Source organism: Diabrotica virgifera, chromosome 6 (genome assembly GCF_917563875.1).
Source record: "Diabrotica virgifera virgifera chromosome 6, PGI_DIABVI_V3a".
Lineage (NCBI taxonomy): Eukaryota > Metazoa > Arthropoda > Insecta > Coleoptera > Chrysomelidae > Diabrotica > Diabrotica virgifera.
Window position 1 is genome coordinate 12,877,221 of NC_065448.1, and position 15,692 is coordinate 12,892,912.

The window sequence follows — 15,692 nt, forward strand, 5'->3', positions numbered from 1 at the left end:
ATTTTCCCCCATTTTAACTGCCTGTAACTTCTAAACTGCTCAAAATAGAAATATGCGGTTTTCGCTAAAATGTTTTATTTTAGTAAAAGTTTTGTCTCAATGGATTGAATTTTCTATACCACTTTCAAATACAAAAAAAAAATGGCGGATTTTTGAAAAAAAAACGTTGACTTTTTTTTAATGGAACACCCAGTATATTTTTTTGTAAATTGAAATAAAGGTCATTCACCTATCCAGCGATATAAAGTTTTTCAAAATCGGTTGTCAAATCACTGAGTAATTAATTTTTAAAATGAGAGGTGCAACATGGATAGCACATACCTAAATAACAAAACTAAGCAAAATTATATTATTTTATGCGATTTCCACATTGCATCTCTCATTTTAAAAATTAATTGTTCAGTCATTTGACAACCGATTTAAAAAAAAAATATATCGCTGGATAGGTAAATGAGCGTGTTTTCAAGTTTTTATGTAAATGACCATTTTTTATATCGCTTTTAAATAAAAAATGGCGGATTTTTGAAAAAAACTTTGTTAACTCTTTTTATTAAAACACCCAGTATATTTTTTAGTAACTTGAAAGAACGCTCATTTACTTATCCAGCGATATAAATTTTTTTAAAATCGGTGGTCAAATGACTGAGCAATTAATTTTTAAAATGAGAGATACAATGTGGAAATCACATAACAATATCTTTTTGCTTAGTTATGTTATGTTTAGTTATGTTATGTAGTTAGGTGTGTGATATCCACGTTGCACCTCTCATTTTAAAAATTAATTGCTCAGTGATTTGACAACCGATTTTGAAAAACTTTATACCGCTGGATAGGTGAATGATCTTTCTTTCAATTTAGAAAAAAATATACTGGGTGTTTCATTAAAAAAAAGTCAACAATGTTTTTTCCAAAAATCCGCCATTTTTTTTTTCGTATTTGAAAGCGATATAAAAAATTAAATCCATTCAGACAAAACTTTTACTAAAATAAAACATTTCAGGGAAAACTGCATATTTCTATCTTGAGCCGTTTAGAAGTTACAGGCAGTTAAAATGATGGAAAATATAAGTGGACACCCGGTACAGAGTGAGTTTTATGTATGAAAAGCCTTAATTATCTCGGAAACAGCTTGAATGATTTTTTTATGGATTTTGGTAAGTAAGGGTTTTCTAATGCAGACGACATTAATAGTGGTAATTACATTGTCGTCAGATCTTCCGTTTTTTTGGAAATCTAATGAACTTTCTTATTTCAAATGGAACACCCTGTATATTTTTTGCGTTTTGAAATCCTTAAGAAATGCTGATTATTTTTCGTGTTATATTCCTTATACCTAAATGCCACAATTTCGGAGTTATGGCTACATTTATTTCAAAAAAATGTTTAAAGAAATTATAAAAAACAATTTTTTCGGTCCGTGTAGACATTATTTTAGGTTCTTTTGATCATTGAAAACAAAAAAGGACTTTTGTAATTTTTCTCTAAAGTTAATCGTTTTCGAGTTATAAACAATTTAAACCTGAAAAAACGAAAAATGTTTCATACCTTCTTCTTCCATTCAAGAATCGTATTTTACATGTTACATACAACCTTACATACAACCTTAATCCACTAGAATATCTCTTATTAAGCTTTTTAGAGGTTCAGTATAAGTGTCATATGATAGTGAAAATTGAAATTACATCCCACCTTCATTCACTAGGAAAGTCAAAATTTTAGAAAATGTGACATACCCCCTACTTCCACTTAGGTCTTCAATTATTGTTTTTCTTCTAAAAATGAATTTTCGTTAGAACAAATAATTTGGGTTTTATCATTTTAATGATTCCCTTTTAAAGTCACTAAAATCATTTTTCAAGTTAAATTGTGGCTTATTTCCCAATTAGAATAGTAAACCAAAATTATTTTATATTTTTCTAATCATCTTTCAAAATAATAATCTCATTCCAGGAAATATCCCTGTAGTTGATATCGAGAGCTTCAAAATATAACATGATACATGTCATAATGGCTATGGCTTAAAGCATGTTACGGCTATTTTTAAATTAAACCAAAGCTGGAGCATGAAACTAAACATAATTGTGGAATTTCTATTAATTATTCCAGAATTTCCGGGAAATGCAGTGAAATCGCACCGTTGCTAGGGACTCGATTTTGAGCACACATCATTGGATGTACAGATTTAGAATTTCTCTTTATGAAATGCTTTTGAAAAGATTGATTAAACAAAAAAATTTAATATATTTTTCAAAAAAAGTGTCAAACCTTGTAGACTAAGAGTCGTATTAGGCCAGGGTAATAAGACAAAAATATACCCTGTTCGTGACACTTCAGCAGCCAGGGTACTGAAGCATTTTTTCGACAGGTAATACCTATAGGAACAAATTGTAACTATTTCCTGCGTAGGATCTGGCGACCATTTTTATTTATAAACAATTAACTGTCAAAAAATGGCATTTTTCTCTTTTTTTTTCAAATCAATGGAAAACAGTGAAACTTATGATTTTTTTAGTACAAACATTTTTGAGATTATGGAAAAAGCTTTAAAATGACATATTACAAAGTTTGATATACTCATTTATTGTTAATATAATCGCGAAAAAAGGTCGGAATTGCAAAAATAATTTTTTTTTGCATAACTTGCAATAACTTTTGTAAAAATTAGTGTACAAGTTTGAAATTTTTGTCAATTGAGGGTTCTTTGGTGCTTAATATGTGATAAAAATTTCAAAGCGATTCATTCATTTGTTTAAATTTTATTCGAATTGTTTATCTCAGAGAACATTTTTTGCAATAACATAAGTCAGAAAAAAATGACGTTAGAACCATTCCACAGATGTCAAATAGAAGAGGATGAGCTATATGTTTTCAACTTGGTTTAAAAACCAATAAAAAATGCATTTATTAATAATAAATAATTATGAAAAAGTATCGTAAATTTTTCCTTATAAACTTTTTGAATAACTTTTTCCAAAAACATTAACTTTTTTACCCTGTTTTAAGTGCACAACTACCAAGTAATGTTATTTATATCATAATTGATAAAAAATTGTAATAAATATATATAATTTCTTATATAACAAAATAAAAGGTTTATAAGGAAAGATTTATGATACTCTTGCATAATTATTTATTACTAATAAATGCATTTTGTATTCGCCTTTTTCAAACCAAGTTATAGCTCATCCTCTTTCATTTGATACCTGTGGAATGGTTCTAACGTCATTTTTTTCTGACTTATGTTATTGCACAAAAATGCTCTCTGGGAAAAACAATTTGAATAAAATTTAAACAGTTGAATGAATCGCTTTGAAATTTTTATCACATATTAAGCACCAAAGAACCCTTATATGACAAAAATTTCAAAGCTGTACATTAATTTTTACAATAGATATTGCAAAATTATTTTTTTTGCAATTCCGACTTTTTTCGCAATTATATTAACAATAAATGAGTATATCAAACTTTGTAATACGTCATTTTAAAGCTTTTTCCGTAATCTCAAAGATATTTGTACTAAAAAAACCATAAATAATAAAAAATAAAAAATAAAAAAACTCATAAATATTGGCAATATCATTTTAAAGTCTTCTACTTTAAAATGTATAATATATGTATGAATTGCCAATATCAATGAGTCAGATTAAATAAATTATTAGAAGAATTTTTTTTGCTTAGCAACAACACTTTTGTTTATTCTAGTAATATTTTGTATTTTGACAACGGCACCCGATTTGGGCGTCGAAACGTTAATAAAATTATTTTTTTCATTTTAATTGTGGCTTATTTCCCATATAAATAATTAATCATAAAAATGCCACAAGGAAATAGCTTCAGAACAACATTAAAAAACCATAAGTTTCACTGCTTGCCATTGATTTGAAAAAAAAAAGGAAAAAATGCCATTTTTTGACACTTAATTGTTTATAAATAAAAATGGCCGCCAGATCCTACGCAGGAAATAGTTACAATTTGCTCTTATAGGTATTACCTGTAGAAAAAACGCTTCAGTACCCTGGCTGCTCGAGTGTCATGGAAAAAACCTTATTACTCTGGACTATATCGGAAAAATTTGGTAATCATTTTAGGCACCATAAGAGTCTATAACTTAAATAATAGTAGAACGTAAAAAAAACGTATGAGTACTATACCTTGCGTAAGTTTTCAGTGGCACATAGATCGACGGTGGAAAATCAAACTTTTCACTTATGGACGAGATAAATAAATTTAAGGATAGGTACCCCCTTTAAAATATGCAAAATGCCCTCATTCCCAGAATTATTTTTTTACGTTTTATGTGATTAAAAAATCACACTCAGTTAAATTTTAACCCACAACCCCTTCCCCCTTCCTACCATAACACCGTGATTTTTAGTTTTTTATAACTTCAAAAATTTTTTTTTTGGAAAAAGCGTATAACTTTTTTTTGGAGATATCTGCAGGTCTAATTATTTCTTATTTTGTGTATTTCATCAAACACTAAGTATATTTCTAAGTTTTTTCAGATTTTTTAGTAAGTTTTGCCACCTTCAAAAATCCAAAAATGATTTCTTAGGGCGTTTTGGGGGATTTTCCCTACTTTATAGAATTCAAAATATATCAAACCAAGATTTTTTTTGATAGGGTATATATAAATTGAAGTAACTGTAACCCACAACCCCCTTCCCACCGAAAACCGTGATTTTTTGTTTTTTATAACTTAAAAAAATTTTTTTTTTTTAGAAAAAGCGTATAACTTTTTTTTGAAGATCTAATTATTATCTTTTGCAGGTCTAATTATTTCTTATTTTGTGTATTTCATCAAACACTAAGTATATTTTTCAAAGTTTTTTCAGATTTTTTCGTAAGTTTTTGCCACCTTCAAATATCCGAAAATGATTTCTTAGAGGATTTTTGGGGATTTTCCCTATTTTATAGAATTCAAAATATATCAAACCAAGATTTTTTTTGATAGGGTATATATAATCTGAAGTAACTGTAACCCACAACCCCCTTCCCCCGAAAACCGTGAGTTTTTGTTTTTATAACTAGAGACTGGAAAATATGCACTAAAAAATGTCTAAAATATGCATGCAATATGCATTTTAAAACAAGCTGAATATGCACAATTAACATGCAAATATGCATTTATATATGCACTTATTTTTATATGAATAATTTTATGGTTTACGTTAAATACATAAATAAATAAAAAATAATAAAAATAAATAAATAGGTTTGAATTTAAACCAAATTGTATTATTATTTCTTAATATATTTTTTTAACTTCAGGTTTTGTGACAAATAAAACGGCAAAATATTTTATTTTGACCACAAGATAAATAAGAGTACAATAAAATAAATGTACATATTTTTATTGTTACAATATTGATTCATATTTTCTAAACTAATATTATAAAAAGAGTACAATAAAACAAATTTACATATTTTTATTGTTACAATAAATAATCATATATTGATTCATATTTTCTAAACTAATATTATGTCTTCTATCTGTTAATATTTGTTTATAGGCAGAAAAAGATCTCTCAACGTCACAAGATGTAATTGGGGCATATTTAAACTTTGCTATTAGAGACGGATCCATATTAATATTTTCATCGAAGTTTCCAAAATTGATTATATTATTTATTGAACGCAATAAAGTGAAACCCTCATTTTTGTTTAAAACGTCATCAAGTTTATCTTTAATTTTTACTCCAATTTCCCCATTCAGATTTGTTATTTTCTGTTTAACCGAATCAACAATAGACATACTATTGTGAAGACATAAATTTTGAGCCTCTAATTTTGTAATTGAACTTTCAATGATATCGAAATTCGATTTTATATACAACAATTGATTTTTAATAGACTTTTCTTTAAAAATATTTTGACAGTTATCAATAGCGGTACAAGTCGGATCAAAACTTGAAATAACGCTTTTGATGTCGTCGTAGTGTTCAGATAAAAATATAGCACTTTTAAGCCAAGTTCCCCATCTGGTTAATACTGGTTCTGGTGGTAAAGGAATATCGGGAAGCATCTCCCTATATACCTGTACACGTAGTGGTGCTTTCAGAAATACTTTTTTTACATTATTTATTAAGGTGTTTACATTGGGAAATTCAATTCTAACTTTCTCTGCAACTCTGTTTAGGCCGTGCGCCAAACATGTACAGTGAATTAAATTAGGGAAAAAGATTTTAAGATTGGATGCAGCTTTCATCATATATGAGGCGGCATCACTAAGCATTAATAATATTTTTTCAAATGGTACTTGATCAGGTAAAAAAAAATTTGTTAGGGATTCGTTAACAAATCTAGCTATTGTAGCATAGTTTGTTTTTTCCAAACATTTTACACTAATTAAGTATGAGTTTTTAAAATCGCCAGAGTCGTTAAGAACTCCAACAATTAGATTCGCAATTTGTCGACCCTTTGTATCCGTTGTTTCGTCGACGGAAATCCAAAGATAATCGGCTTTTAACTGATTTTTAATACTCGTCATCACATCTTTGTAACATGCACTGACATATTTTTTCCGAAGAGTTGAAGAACTTGGTATTTGAGCTGGTTTATCTTTAATCTTGCAATAAGTTTTTAAAAAGTTTTGACACGATTTATGTTCTAACTTGTGCAGAGGGATATTGCAGTTCAAAAAAAAATGGCATAAATCCTTTGCAAAGGTTTCTTGCCCAACTGACGTATTCTGAATCTGCAAACTGTTCTGTAGAATCTGCTGGCGAGGTTTATTATCATTTTTTGATAGCTTAGTTTGGTGAAGTGAAGTTTTTATGTGTTGAACTACTTGGAATTTCTTTTGACATGGAATCTGGAATATAATGATAATGATGTTTTAGATGTTTTCGTAAATAGATACCTACATTAAAATGATCAAACTTTTTAAACCTCCCCCAATTTTTTTTTATTTCTCAAAGTGAAATTGAAATCGTCAAACAATAAAGTACAGTCAGTGTACCGTAGTATACAGGGTGGGCCACTCTCAACACCTCGCTCTGTATAAGCCAAACCGTTGCGAACTTTAAAAAACAGTTTTTGAAGAAATGGGACGGTTTGTCATTTTAGAATAGACAGACACATAGATGTGCAAAGAAGTTTGATAAGTTTAAAAATCTATTGAAGTGGAGAACTTACCTTTTTATCACAAATGGTGCAAAACATACTTTCACTGTCGATAACTTTTAGATGATTGTTACTTCCAATCCAACTTCTGAGAAGACTTGATTTTTCCCTTGCTACTTTAGGCATTTTCACAATAATAATAAAATGATTTTTTTACACAGTATAGTCAATAACTTGCAATCACAAAAGTTGAATAATCGGCGATTGATTTAAGACTAACCATTCATAAAATAAAATAATCTATCCTACCCTTAAAACAGTGTTGCCAACTCGACCAATATAGTATTTGCCAAACCTCACAAGAATGATGGAATGATCAGTTCAACAGTAGGTATTCCATTATCAACTAATAAAAAATCCCTATAGCAAGCATAACCCAGTACAGATAAATTATTTGTTTTAAAAAATGCTGAAACATGATCCTGTAGTTAATAGTAATCTCATGGTCCACAGACATAAGTACTAATATAAACATTATTGAAGGCGAAGGGATTTGCTGATGTAGGTGTGTATGTGTGAATGGTTAAACATTTTTTGTTAGGAATCAGATTTGACTCACTGATATCAGTTTCAAGTTCCTGTGAGAGAGTTCCTAAGTTGTTTTAGTAATTGTAAGGCCAACATAAAAATTTGTTCTGAATTAGAAGATTTTCGATTTTTACTAAATAATTTTTATATTATTTAATATGCTAGAAAATATGCTATATGCTAAACAAGAAATAAATAAGCTAAACAACACAAAAATATGCCAAATCTAGCATAAAATAAGCTAAATTGGCAACGCTGCCTTAAAATTTCGTTTTGGTTGGTTTTCCCAGAATAATTCATAGTTGGCCGACACCAGCAGAAAGTACAGGTAATATTTGTAATGTTATTCAAAATATAATCGGTATTTACTTAGGTAATTTGTAAATTCTGAGAAGTCTATAAATCTTAAATATCCGGATAATGATACCTGCAGCTATAAATAACGCCCATTATGTTTATGGGTACAACAACAAAGGAGCTTAACAGCAAAATATTTACTTTCACATTTTATTTTAATGGATGTTGATGTTACTAATATATACCTTATTTTTAAATGGGGTAGAGTAAATTCCCATCAAAATATGCATTTATATGCTCTTAAATCTCCAAATATGCAAGGCATATGCATTTATGAAAAACATGAGAAATATGCAGCATATATATGCATATGCATTTTGCATATAATCCAGTCTTTATTTATAACTTAAAATTTTTTTTTTTTTTTAGAAAAAGATAACTTTTTTTTGGAGATCTAATTATTATCTTTTGCAGGTCTAATTGTTTCTTATTTTGTGTATTTCATCAAACACTAAGTATATTTTTCAAAGTTTTTTCAGATTTTTTCGTAAGTTTTTGCCACCTTCAAATATCCGAAAATGATTTCTTAGAGGGTTTTTGGGGATTTTCCCTACTATATAGGATTCAAAATATATCAAACCAAGATTTTTTTTGATAGGGTATATATAAATTGAAGTAACTGTAACCCACAACCCCCTTCCCACCAAAAACCGTGATTTTTTGTTTTTTATAACTTAAAAAAAATTTTTTTTTAGAAAAAGCGTATAACTTTTTTTTTGGGATCTAATTATTATCTTTTGCAGGTCTAATTATTTCTTATTTTGTGTATTTCATCAAACACTAAGTATATTTTTCAAAGTTTTTTCAGATTTTTTCGTAAGTTTTTGCCACCTTCAAATATCCGAAAATGATTTCTTAGGGGGTTTTTGGGGATTTTCCCTACTTTATAGAATTCAAAATATATCAAACCAAGATTTTTTTTGATAGGGTATATATAAATTGAAGTAAATGAGTCCTTTAGAACTAAAATATTCAAAAATGAGGGAAACGCTTTCAGAAACCCCCAAAATATCCCTAAAAGACAATTTTTCAGATATTTGAAAGTGGAGAACCTTGCGGAAAATCTGAAAAAAATTAGAAATATAGTGTTTGATAAAATACACAAAATAAAAAAATAGACCTACAGCCATCTCCAAACCAAAGTTATACTCTCTTGTCCAAAATAAATAAAAAATTTTGAGGTTATGTCAATGAACTCTCAATACGGATGGAATAGGCACAACGAAAATTAATGCGACCTCGATACAAGAGAGAGGTCCTAGAGAGAGACAGAGAATGTGCTGTAAAATTTGACATGGCCTTGGAATTTCAGTTGCCTATGTCAACTTAAATCGGGGAAATAGACCTCATATTTTTATAATTTTATTAACTTAACTTAATTCTTAAATACAGTCTATCAGCCCTGATACCAAGTTAAAAAATATGAGCTAAATTAGATTGGGATGAGAATCTATGATCTAATGGTCTTTGATATAAATTTAATTTTCTTTTTAAATGATGAACTATAATTTTTTTTTAATTTAAATAAAAACAATTTTACAACAATATATAAAACTAACATACCACCAATAGCAACATATGGGGTAGAAACATAAATCATGACTGAAATAACAATAAATCTTATTAATACTTTTGAGATAAAGATATTACGGAGGATATTTGAACCCATTTGTGACAATGATATATGAAGAATAAGGTTCAACCACGAGTTATACCAATATTACAAAGAACCCTCTATAACAAATTATGCAAAAATACAAAGATTCCGCTGGAGAGGTCACCTTATTAGAATAGATTACGACGGAACAGCCAGTAGAACGCTTAGTAAAGTTATGGTGGGACATAGGGCAGTAGGAAGACCAAGGAAGAGGTGGATAAACGAAGTGATAACCGATGCTAAAAAGATATTGAGGATAAAATTGAAGGAGAGGCCAGGGCCCGACTTGGGATGTAGCGCCAGGAGAGAGAGAAGGTAAAAAATTGAATTCTGGGAGTGAGGGGATTTTGTCTATTTTAACGGGAGCTATCCTTTAATTTATTTATCCGGTCCATAAGTGGGAAGTTTGATGCGCCACTGACGATGCATGTGCCACTAAAAAGTGACGACATAGTGCTCATTCTTACATTTTCTTTGAGGTTCTACAATTTAAGTTATATATAGACTCTTACGGTGCTTAAAATGATTAGCAAATTTTTTCAATACGGCTCTTAGTCTATAATTACCGGCAAAATTAACCTCTTACCTTAAAAATGGATCATTTTTGATGTATCGAATTTCCTAAACATATTGTCCGACTTAAGTGATTTTTTTAATATGTTATAGCGTTATTCTTTAACAATATCGATGTATTGTCCTTTTCATGAGCATTTTTCAGTGCGTAACAAATGATATGAAAAAGGCAATTTTTTGCAGCTTAGTGTTCATGCAGCAAGTGGAAAAACAAAGTTATCAACAAGTGGTTGTCATAGGCCTCAACATTGGTCTTCCAACATTCGGAAGAAGATTAAGAATTTTTTCCCAAATTTTCAAACAATGAATAATTTGATATTTTTAATAAAAATTCTTGAACGTCTTCCTCTTGAAAATGTTTAAAGATTTGTTGTCAATTTTGGTAAACGGATGACTAAGTAGGTATTATAATATAATATAGTTCTAAACAATATTAAGTCCTCACCACGATGGTATAAGAAATCTTTGCAAACTAACTCATACAAACTTTTAAGTAGTAAAACAACAATTGCTATGTGGCTTTCTGGCACAGACTAGATTAGGTACTTATAAAGATGTTTTTTTATAAATGTGTAAAATATTAAATATTGATTTCTAGGTACTCAATCGTAAACTACAGTCGGAAAAATGAAAGAATACCCATGAAAGATCACATCAATCATTTTATTTTGTAGTTTGCTGTCTTTTTCTATAACAAACGTTTGTTATTTATAGAAAAAGACAGCAAATACAAAATAAGTGATTGATGTGATCTTTCATGGGTATTCTTTCATTTTTCCGACTGTATCTTCCATTCTAATTCTTATACTAGCAAAACTGGTCTCTTTAAAAATCACATGAATAGCTAGTGTAGCTACCAACATGTGTATGCTTCATCCCTATCATTCCATACTAATTCAATAAAGAATGGGATCAAATTCTCCAATTTTCGTGCAAAATGGATTCCAGTGAAAAAAAAAATAGCTGAAAAGAATTATTTTCGTACCCGATACTGACAGAACATTTTGAAAATTTATAGTCTTAAAGTCCGTGATAATACACATTTATGACATTTATTCTAACATGATATTTTAGTTAAATCTGACAGTTGTCACATTTTATTTTCAATTTGGAATAAAAACAAATCAAATGTGTTTCTTGCATTTATAAAATGGTATTTTCTTTGATTTGTATAGTCTTATAAATTATACAGATTATATTTGTAATATTATTATCTAATTTAAAAAAAATATTTTTTTGTTATGGCGCCATCTATCGACAACTAGAATAACTAGAATAAATGTTGTAAATGTCTGTAATCACGGACGTGCCTTTTTTTCTGTCACATACAATCTAATGCGTTAGAAAGAAATCGAAAAACTGTGACGCACTGAAAGATGATCATGAGAAAAAGAATAACAATATTGTTGCTAAACAGATAAATTTTCATTGTATACCGGGTGTACCAATCAAACTGTGTTTTTTGAAGTTATACTTCTTTAGGCGCGATTGAAAGTAAAATTTTTCATAAATCTGCGCGCATGCGCACACAGACAATATGACGTTTAGTTGCTAATCTTTCAAATTATGTATCAGCGCAAATAAGCCATTAAAATAATATATTAGTGTTTTTTAGTAAATGTATTATTTATTATAATTTTTGTGTCTTTGAATTTGTCTTCCTTGGGCGTAAAATAATAAAATATCTATTTTTATATTTCACTTGTCACCGTTATGTGTAATTATGTATATCCGAAACGTCAATAACACGTGCCTTGATAGCCTGGTTGGTAGAGCATTGGACCAGAGATCGAGAGATCGCGAGATAGCGGGTTCAAATCCCGGACGATTCATATATTTTTTTCAATTTTTGGCATTGTTAAGTTTTTTAATTTTTGGTAATTATTGTTAATTTTTTTTATTGTAACTGTTAAGTATATTTATTTCGTTGAAATTATATAATAAAAGTATAACTTCTTACTCTTCTCATTCTTTTTTTCTTAAAGTTTGTATCACCCTACCGTACGCCGTACGGTCATACTACCCGTATGCGCGCCAATGGTGATTATTAGATTCTTAATTGCATGTCAAAGAATTTGCAATAATTACGTCTTAAAGCCCACCAAATTTCATTTGCATAAATAAATCGTCAATCGTCATAAATCGATTTGAGAGCAATAAATAAATCGTCAGTTTGTTAGACAAATTTCAACACCTCCTATCTCCGAAACGAAGCATTTGCAGACATACGTTTGTAAAGCAAACTGTCATTATATTTTTACGCAGAATTACCCCAAAAACACCCTGTAATGATGAAAAACATGGCTAGTTGTTAAAGTACCGAACTTTTTTATTGTTCATCATAAGCGAATGGATCAAAAAAACAGAATGTTAAGAAATCACAAGAGGCTGAAGAAGGGTTTTAATTTCAGTATTTTATATATTATGCTTCCACGGGGCGAAGCGAACTTTAAAAACAAAAATACAGTTTGATTGGTACACCCGGTATACAATGAAAATTTACCTCTTTAGCAACAATATTACATCGATATTGTAAAGAATAAGGCTATAACATATTAAAAAAATCACTTAAATCGAATAACAGGTTTAGGAAATTCGATTTAAAAATGACCCATTTTTAAGGTGGGCGATTAATTTTGTCGGTGACTGAATATTGTTAATAGGCCTGGATCCCGCATACCAAAAAAATTGATTAATAGCAAGCTGAAAATTTGTTTATAATATACCCGTGTCTAGTCGGACAAACTTTGATGTATGGGAACACTGGAACGGGGGAAGTTTTAATTGTTGAACAGGTTAAAAATTCGGAACGTCCGACTACGAAACTTTCCCATACATTTTGTCGGACAGAACTTCCAATTGATTTATTACTCTTTCATTAAACTCTCATGCAAAAATCAGACTGGTATTTATCACCAACTGGCCATTTTAATAAATCCGAAACGTAGAACATGTCAAATGACAGGAATTATGTTGGTGATAAATAGCAGTCTCATTTTTGCATGAGAGTTTAATGAAAGGGTAACAAATCAAGTCCGACAAAATACATGGGACGTTTTCGTATTCTGACGATCGAAATTTTTAACCTGTTCCACAATTAAAACTTCCTCTGTTCCAGTATTCCCGTACATCAAAGTTTGTCCGACTAGACACCGTTAAGCTATTAACAGATTTTCAGCTTGTTATTAATCAACTTTTTGTTGGTACGCGGGATCCAGGCCTATAACAATAACAACTATTTTTCACAGGAGTTTTCTTGTCTAAAATAATCTTTTTTGCAACTTTAACAACCATATTCAAATGTTTATGGTATGTTACATAATATATAAAGATACATAAGAAAAATGTCTTTGATCTTACAAAAGCGATCCAATTTACAAACAAAAAAACTTCTCGATCAATCTGGCAGACCGAGTAACAGAGCAAGCGGCGTTTTTATATTCGTTTGTCTCCAAGGGCATTTAGACACTTGATTTATAAGAGAAATTCGAGAATTGAATAGAAGAGGGTAAAGAGAAGATGTATCTTGCCGTTTCTTCCAGCATCCCAAATCGGTACAGCGTCAAATCTCTCTTTAGCGTAATATTTCCAGTCAAAACGCCGATTTATTTTGTCGATATAAGTAATTTTGTCAGTGGGAAGTTGAATATAGAACAAAAGCTGACATTTTACGGTTCTGTATCTCGATTTATACAGTATTGAGCAAAAGGATTCATGATCTTAGAAATAGACGAATTTAAAGAAAAATGTTAAAACACGACAATTTTAATGTTTGAATTGCCATTAATTGCTATTTTGGCGTAATGACTTAGTCGACGATTTTTTTAAATACCTCATTTGAATGGTCTCCTAATCCGCTTTGCAGCGATACAATTATTTGAATATGTATTTCTACATATGTACCTCCAAAGAAAGAATAGATTTGGTTGCATATGGATGGATGACTTGCGTACAATAGCGAGGAGGTTAAGCACTTCTTCTTCTTATTCTTATTCTTCTTTTCCTGCTTCTTTCTCCTCTTTATAAGCAATTCTGCTAGTTCATTGGCGGATTGATACCTCTATGGAAGGTTGTCACTCCATCTTTTACGCAGTCATCCGATAGTTCTTCTGCCGATTGGTGATGTACCCCTTCCTATTTTGACCACACGGGCCTACCTAATTCTGCTTATCGTCGGCCTAATATGAAAAACGCGTAAGTCTAAAATACCTGATTTTACAGGAGAGACAAAAAACTAACTGTGCATAAGTCCACTTGTATACAACTAATATAATGTGAAAATTGTACAAGTCCCTAAATAATCTAAATTCACGTTTTTAGTAAACAATTTGTTGTGCCATTTTAATCTGTACCCTGTAGGTACTCACACGTTTACAATAAAGGTACTAGTACACTTTAGAAGACCAAAAACAAATCATTTTTTTCAAGAATTTTTTTCTCTGAACCTTTATTAAAAATGAACATAAAACTTTTTACATATTAATATCTAACTCTTAGAGAGTACAAAAAATATATATTTTTTCATTTATGCACGTACACTAATATTGTAGAGGACGCTAAAGTCGAGGTAACGAAAAATGATGGCGGACAGTCTCAGGATTGGGATATCTGAATCAAAAAAATCGTACTGCATTTGAAAAAGGAAGGTTTCTTATATGACAATATACCACAATTTGACCAAAAAATAAAAAATAGATATTTTTTAACCCTGAAAAACTGAAGAAAAACGGGCGATTTTTCACAAAATTTTTTCTAATTTCCGTGAAATCTTTTTTTTGCGGAGGTTTTCACTAACGGTGGTAAATTGTCACGTATGACACCTTCCTTTTTCAAATGCAGTACGATTTTTTTGTTTGAGAGATCCCAATCCTGAGATTAACTGTCCGCCATCGGAACTACTTTTTTTTGAGGCCTCGACTTTGGCGCCCTCTACAATATTCGTGTACGTGCATAAATGAAAAAAGATATATTTTTTGTATTCTCTAAGAGTTATATATTAATACGTAAAAAGTTTTATGTTCATGTTTAATAAAGATTCTGAGAAAAAAATCATGAAAAATGCTTATTTTTGGTCTTCTAAAGTGTACTAGTACCTATTGTATAAACATCAGAAAAACACCGATACGTTTGAACAGTTTGGGCATTAACAAGAGCGGACTTGTGGGACTTGTGCTAATTTCATATGGTTTGGTGCTATGGTATTTCATAGCAGGCAAATGTAGTCCAGGTCTAATAAAGACTGCATGGTTGAAAAACTTGCGAGATTGGTATGGTATTAATACAAGCATGCTATTTAGAGTGACAGTGAATAAAATCAAAATAGCTATGATGGTAACCAACATTCTGGAAGGATATGGTACATGAAGAAAAAACATTGACCTATCAGGTCACATTGATTGTAATAACAGGAATATCCTTTTAAGTGATTTGTTTAATAAAAAAATTGCAAAAC